Source organism: Pongo abelii, chromosome 12 (genome assembly GCF_028885655.2).
Source record: "Pongo abelii isolate AG06213 chromosome 12, NHGRI_mPonAbe1-v2.0_pri, whole genome shotgun sequence".
Taxonomy (NCBI): domain Eukaryota; kingdom Metazoa; phylum Chordata; class Mammalia; order Primates; family Hominidae; genus Pongo; species Pongo abelii.
In genome coordinates, this window is record NC_071997.2 from 43,011,493 (window position 1) to 43,019,305 (window position 7,813).

At 42.6% G+C, this 7,813-nt stretch overlaps 1 pseudogene; it reads left to right on the plus strand.

Moving 5' to 3' along the window:
• The first annotated feature begins 4,302 nt into the window (after positions 1-4,302).
• LOC112132252 (U6 spliceosomal RNA) lies at positions 4,303-4,421 on the plus strand (annotated as a pseudogene).
• The last annotated feature ends 3,392 nt before the right edge of the window (positions 4,422-7,813 follow it).

Genomic DNA, 7,813 nt, shown 5'->3' on the forward strand with positions numbered 1-7,813 from the left:
TTCTTCATCTTGCTCAGTGGTTTTAATGCTAACTAGGAACCCAAGGGAGAGGGTCAGCCCTTGGAAGGACTTCCAGAGGAAGGTGAAGCCCAGCTGGAGTCCCAGTCTGTGGCAAGTAAACTGGGAGAAGCAAAGAAAGGCTTAAGGCTTAGCTTCTGTGCCAGGGGCTAAGTGTAAGGTTTGACTTCCTAGCCTTCTCAGGTTCGCACACTACTCCTCATTCCTTCATGCCCTCCCAAGCCCTGAATTCAATGTTGAGCAACAGTGAGAGCTTAATCAATGGCTTTGAAAGATTCTTATGCAGGCTGAGAGGAATATCAACAAATGTTTTATCAGATATTCCCAAGAGTAGCCTGACCCAAATCCAAGATTATCTCCATGGCCTGCCCCTTTACATCAACTCAGAGGATGCTGCTGACATTATATATTTGCATGCTTACTATGTTAAAAATGTACTGTCAGGAAACCAGAGGCTCTCAAATTATCTTAACCACTTATATCAGGATCAGTTGAAATGCTAGTTAAAAATGAAGATTTCTAGGCCTCTACCCCTTACTGGCTCATACAAAATTGCAAAATTGTGGGGCTGAGCCTAGAAAGCTGAATTTCTAGGCAGCCTGTGGGTTATTCTTATGAAGAGTCTGAGGATCTCCAGCCTCTACGGAATGTCACTTCTTCCATGTCCATTTCTGCCACTGATGCTGAATAGACAGAATCCCTCCTTACTATCACCACCTGTAACATGTGCTTGTCACATGATTTAAAAATAAAGTCCCCTGTTGTAAGTCGCAAGTCAGACCCACAGAAGTTAGATTCCAATCAGGGAACGTGACGCTTGGTACGTTTATGTTCCTATGACGAAAAAGGGAATAACTAAAACAGGAAGTTGAAAATCAAACTTTGACTTTCCTATATGGAACCATGCGCCAAATTCTGACCCTCTCTGTCGCTCTCTGCTCGTGTGCGTTAGTCATAGGAGGTCATGGAAAATCATCTTCATTATGAGAGGTTGCTCATCAGTCATTACCCCCACACCCTGGTGGGGAGGCAAAGTAGGTGATCACGCATGCAAATTCAGGGAAGTTTGGCTCAGAGAGTTCACATCTCCTCCTAACACAAGAGACAGAGACACCAAAGGTTTGGAATCCAGTAGGGGTGGGAGGTGCTTTGCCCAGGGCTGTCTAGTGTGGAGTTAGGAATATGTTTTTTGGGGGTGAGTGTTCAAGGTAGATGATGCTTCCTTCCCTGTTCTGGAGATTGGGTCCTCTTCCATAAGGTGTTGTCCTGTGGTACAGCTTTGTTATACCATATAAATGGTACCCTCTGGGCCTGGCCAATCACTTGACCAAAGGGATGGGAGCTCTTGCTCTGAAGAGATCCTGACAAGAGAATATAGGTGTGGCAGAGCCCATTCCTACTCCCTGCACACCCTACTGGCAGTAGGTAGACATTTACCCCTTTATCGGTGTTCTTATATGGCACCAGACTGTGAGCTCCTAAGGGGTAGGGGCCTTGGCATTTTTATTTCTAGATAGAGTCTTGCCTTACAAAAGGACAGAGATACAGTCTAAGAAATGTGTCATTAGGCGATTTTGTTGTGTGAATATCACAGAGTGTACTTACACAAACGTAGATGGTACAGCCTACTACACACCTAGACTATATGGTATAACCTCTTGCCCCTAGGCTATAAACCCATACAACATGTGACTGTACTGAATACTGCAGGCAATTGTAACATGATGGTAAGTATGTGTGTATTTAAACATATACAAGCATAGAAAAATATAGTAAAAATATGATATTATAATCTTACGGGGCCACCGTTGTGTAGACAGTTCATCATTGAGTGAAACTTCATTATGTAGCACATGATTATTCTCATAAATGAACATGAAATGATTGGGCCACCTTATATAGAAATGCAGGGTTTCCACTATGTAACTCTAGAGGGCACCACTCACATGTTGATATCATAGAATTGAATATTTACTATAACAATATTATGACAGTTGGCTATAAAGTGCCTTGTATTAAAAAAAAAAAGGCCAGCATTTCTAATAACTTTCTAACTGTTGGGAATAAAATCAGAATAAGCAGCCTATTGCTAATTCACTCCAAGGAGACACAAGTTGTTAAAGCAAAGAGCACAGCCAGATCAGGAAATCCATTAAGGTGAGCTACAAGCCGGGTCTTTATCAGGAGGGCAATATGGAGTCACCACGGATGATTTCAAGCAGCGGAGTGACATGATCAGATTGACCTTCTAAAATAGTTGCTTCTGGCTGCCGACTGGAGCATGGATTATTGGCACAGCCACTCAAGTGGTTTCCTGCAAGAATTGTTAGACACTAATCATCTCTCAATTCTTGCAGGAGATTTGAGAGAAGTTAATAGATTTAAGGCATCTTTGGGAGGTAGAGTTAGTAGATTTTGGTGGTTTATTGTAGGCAGAGTGAGAGAGTCATTGCGAAGGTTTCCTGTTTTGGTGTCCATTGGTAGATGTCTCTACTAATGAGTGGTGATTCTATTGATGGATGATGATTCTATTCACTGACATAAGCAATGCTGGAAAAGAAAATGGTAGTTTGGGGGCAGAGAGTGTGGAAATGATAAGCTCTGCTTTTGCCTATGTTGAATTTTGAGGTGTATGTGAGCATCCAGGTAGAAGATTTCAGTGGGCAGTTACATATGCAGACATGGAGTGCAGGAGAGAAATTTGGAATGGAGATATAAATTTCAGAGTTTTCAGCACAAAGAAGATGAACTTATGAGGTGAATGAAATGAAGAGAGAGGTTAGTGTAAGAGAGGAGATGGCCCACGAGAGAGAGATATTTGAGAGGCAGGCAGAAGATGAAAAGCCTTCAATGGAGGTTTAGAAGGAGAGACCTGAGGAGGCAGAACAAAAATCAGGAGAAGCGGAATCATGGAAGTCTATATAAGAGGGCTTTAGGGTGAGAGCCAACAGTGTCGGATGCTAACAGTAGATCAAGCCCAGAAAAGTTTGAAAAGTGTCCATTGGATCTAGGAGCTAAAAACTCCAGAGTGCATTCAGAAGAGTGATTGTGCAAAAGTCAAGATGAAGGGTCTTCAGGAGTGAGTGGAAAGTGAGAACACAGCGACAATGAGTAGGGAGAATTCTTTTAATAATTTTGGCTGTGAAGGGGAGGAGAAAGAGAAGGGTGTAGCTAGAGGGAGTCATGGGGCTAAGGAAAGAAACTGTTAAGATGTGGCAGGTTTAAACAAGTGTGAAAGCTGATAGGAAGGAGCCAGTGAAGGACAGGTTGGAAAAAACAGGGCGAGGTTACAGTATGAGTACATGCATGAGCTCTTGAGCAAACCTGCCTGGATTCAGATTTCCACTCTGTTATTTCTCATCAGAGAAAATTGAATGAAATTGATGTACTCAAATTACTGAAAAAATTATGAGTGTAGGAGAGTCATGCTTTTCTTATTTTCTAATGAATCTGGGAGCAAAGAAAAATGTCAGTGTCTGGCTGGGCGCAGTGGATCACACCTGTAATCCCAGCACTTTGGGAGACTGAGGCGGGCTGGTCACCTGAGGTCAGGAGTTGGAGACCAGCCTGGCCATGTTGGTGAAACCCCGTCTCTATTAAAAATAAAAAGTTAGCTGTGTATGGTGGCATGCACCTGTAGTCCCAGCTACTAGGGAGGCAGATGCAGGAGAATCACTTGAACCCGGAAGGCAGAGGTTGTAGTGAGCTGAGATCATGCCGCTGCACCCCAGCCTGGGTGACAGAGCAAGATACCATCTCAAAAAAAAAAAAAAAAAAAAAAAAAAAAAAAAAAAAAAAAAAAGGCTAGGCACGGTGGCTCACACCTGTAATCTCAGCACTGTGGGAGGCTGAGGTGGGCGGATCATCTGAGGTGGGGATTTTGAGATCAGCCTGACCAACATGGAGAAACCCCATCTCTACTAAAAATACAAAATTAGGTGGGCCTGGTGGCACATGCCTGTAATCCCAGCTACTCAGGAGGCTGAGGCAGGAGAATTACTTGAGCTGGGCAGGTGGAGGTTGCAGTGAGCTGAGATCATGCCATCGCACTCCAACCTGGACAACAAGAGCAAAACTCTGTCTCAAAAAAAAAAAAAGTGTCAGTTACCTTCTTCAAAATTAGCAATAAATCTTTTCAGTATTTATACCATGAAAAATTTATATCATGAAAATAATTTTTCAGTATTATTTCCATTTATCTATTTATCTATGTTTCATGTATCTATTGCTGTGGAATAAACCACCCTTAAACTTAATGGCTTAAAAATAGAAATCATTTAATCTGTGCTCACTTCGGCAGCACATATACTAAAATTGGAACAATACAGAGAGGTTTAGCATGGCCCCTGCACAAGGATGGCATGCAAATTCATACAGCACTCCATAAGAAATAACTTTTTTTTTTTTTTTACAAAAGAAAGTATCTATTCTCCTTTGTGAATCTGTAATTGGGCATGACTCAGTAGGGACATAGGGACATCTTGTCTTCACTCCATTCAACATCAGCTGAGAGGAGTCTAAGGGTGGGAACTGGACTTGTCAGATGACTGCCTTACTCACAGATCTGGAGATTGATGCTGGATCTCTGCTGGGACCTCAGCGGGACTGTTGGCCAAACCACCTTTGCTTAGCCTTTTCATGACACCTGGGCTTCCCCACAATATGGCGACTGGGTTTCAAGAGTAAGGGCTAAGAGAGAGAGAGAGTCAGGCAGAAACTATATAACTTTTGATGACTTCGCTTCAGAAGTCATTCAGCATAACTTTTGCCTCGTTCTATTCACTAATGTCAGTCTGCATTCAAAGGGAGGAAAATCATACTCCACTTCTTAATGAGAAAAGTCTCAAAGAATTCATGGGCATGTTTTAAAATCAGAACAGCAACAAGTTGCCAGTTAAGACAACAAATTACAGGTTTCATTTTCAGGGTTGTTTCTACAATACGTTGAAACATTTTCTGAAATCTTCAGTGTCTTACACTGATTAGTAAACATAAGGAATGTACGTTCATAATAGATCCCTCTTTTGTTCAAATCTTTGCAATGACATATTTATTTTAACTAGGAACAGAAAAGTTGGAGGTGGCAGCCAGGTGCAATGGCTCATGCCTGTAATCCCAGCACTTCAAGAGGTTGAGGCAGGCGGATCACGAGGTCAGGAGCTCGAGACTAGCCTGGCCAACATGGCAAAACACTATGTCTACTAAATATACAAAAATTAACAGGGCTTGGTGTCGTGTTCCTGTAATCCCCGCTACTCGGGAGGCTGAGGCATGAGAATCACTTGAACCTGGGAGGCGAAGTTTGAGCCGAGATCGTGCCACTGCACTCCAGCTGGGCAATAGGATGAAACGCCGTCTCAAAAAGAAAAAGAGAAAAGTCTGTGACAGCAGTGGATATTTGTACAGGTCTTTATAATGCACAGAAAAAAAGTGGTAGTCTTGCGGCTGTTCTCAGTTTAATGCCTCTCAGATGAATTCTTTGAAAAAGTTTATGTTGCAAAACCACTGAAGCTGTGAGGGAGTGGGGGCACCTGTATCAGAGACCTTTTTGTTTGTTAATTCTGAAGACTAGAAGCACTATAAGCGATATTATTTGTATGATAAGCAATAGCTCAGGCCTTTGGGCTCTTAAGATTTTCTCAGCCGAAATGAAATAAGAACTAAAAGTAGTTTCATTTAATAACAGTGGGATAAAGAATATAGAGCATTTTTCTTCCCCTTTGTGTAAACATGGTTAAATAAAGTGGGTGTAACAGTAATAAGAACCACCGCTTCACAGGCTTCTATGGGGAAGATTGGGTTCACTCATGCACTCCAAGCCCTTAGCACAGAGCCAGGCACACCGAGGTATGACTAAGTGACTGAGGATGACTGATGATGTGAGAGCCTTGAGGAGGCTGAATGGGACACAAAGCAAATGCAGAGGGACTGGCCTTGGGTAAGAGTGGGCTCCTGCTTCTATTGAATGAGAGAGAAGAGAGAAAGCATAAAGAAAGTTTCAATAGGTTTTAATGTGGGTTAATGGGGAACTGAGAAAGTGTCCTTCTCCCAGCTTCTATTACTTTGCTATAAGTGAGGAAAATGGAGATGGGCTAGGAGATTGAAGTCAGTGGAGTAGGCTGGAAATATTTTCTGTGGAGATGGGTCAGCCAGCTCATTATAGAAACATGAAAGGTTTGCTAAGCAAACATGGGGCCAGTTAGTTTTGGATATCATCAATGTGCGGCAGTGGCTTTGGCTTAGTTTGGGAGGGTGGACCTTGGACAGATCCAGAGCTTTCCACACAGTGCAACGGGAGGGCAAAGGAGCCAAACAGTGGAGAATATTGACAAAAGAATGGTCCAAGTGAGCAACTGAAGGAAGTGAAGACCTCCAAGGAGGAGGTGGTAAAGCAAAGTTGAGCAGGTTAAAGGTTGGAAGGTTTCTGTGTGGTTGAAATGCCTGAGCAATGGGAATAATGAAGAATGAGAGAGAGAGAGAGAGAGAGAGAGAGAGAGAACAAGACTGCTATCGGTTGTGGTCAGAGGGTAGTATAGTAATTTTTACAGAGAGGTCATGGTGTTAGTCATCCAAAGGGACATTAAGACCCCTTGGGGATTAGGACAAAGAAGAGAGCTAGGTTCCAGTGCCAAATATTTAATAAATAGGGGAGAATGACTAGGCAGTCAGTAGTTGAAAGCTACAAAGAGAGATATAGGATGGTAAAAACGTTAAAGGACTGATGCTTTTGTTTGTTTTCGTTTTTGTTTTGTTTTACAAAGGCTGGAGAAGTCACAATCTGAAAACGTCAGTAGAGAGATGACCCCATGCTGGCCCTGTGATATCCAGATGGTAGGGGCATGAGCTTCTTCTCCTTGAGAAAGATGCAGGGGAAACATGGTCCCAGAGGATAGCCAGGTCTCAGCCAAGGCACAAATTGAGAAAACAGTTAGAAAAGAGAATGGAAAAAAATAGATAGGTTTATTCATTTAAAAAGTAACTATCAAGCACCTGCTCTGTGCATGATACTGTTTTGGGCATTGAGATGCATCTGTGAATAAGACATAGTAAGGAATTTACATTCCAGTGGTAGGAGACAGAGAATAAATGCCTGAGCAAATACATACTCAATATAATTTTGGATAGTGATACAGGCTGTGCAGAAAAAAAAATGTGGTATTAGATGAAGAGTGAAAGTGTGCAGAGAAAGTGGAGGTTTGCTACAAATTGTGTTCTCCAAAGGAAATGGAGAGTGCTGTGGGAGTTGTGTTGACAGTAACCCTAGATAGATTTTATTGTATTAATGCTTGCTGGAATAAATAGCTCTACTGAATAGCAGATGGAAGAAAGCACACTGGGCTTTGCAAATCATCACTGTGATGCGTGTAATTTTGCAGAACTGCCAGGGTTTCTCACAGCAACTCATTCCCATTGCGGCCCCTTAGGGAAAGCTGTGACCAGTGCAAGATCTCTCCTACCTGCATGACCTCAGGGCCAGCAACAGACAATTGCAACTTCTGCCCACAGACTCCATGGGTCAGGGAACCACTGGAAAGCAAAGCAGACACTTCCTGTATGAGGGTTGGAGGAAGCCTCTGAGGCCCTTTGCGTGCAGCTCAGAGAGCAATGGCATTCTTAGGTCGAGCAAAGGGAAGTGGCTAGCACTTCAGACATGACACTCATTGAAGCTTGGAGGAGACTTTTTTAGGGCAAAGAAAGGGAAGTTTTACTTCACTCATGGTTAGTAAACATAAGACAAGTACATTCTTAATAGATCTCCAAATAACATTAGAGGAAGACCAGGAACAATACTAAG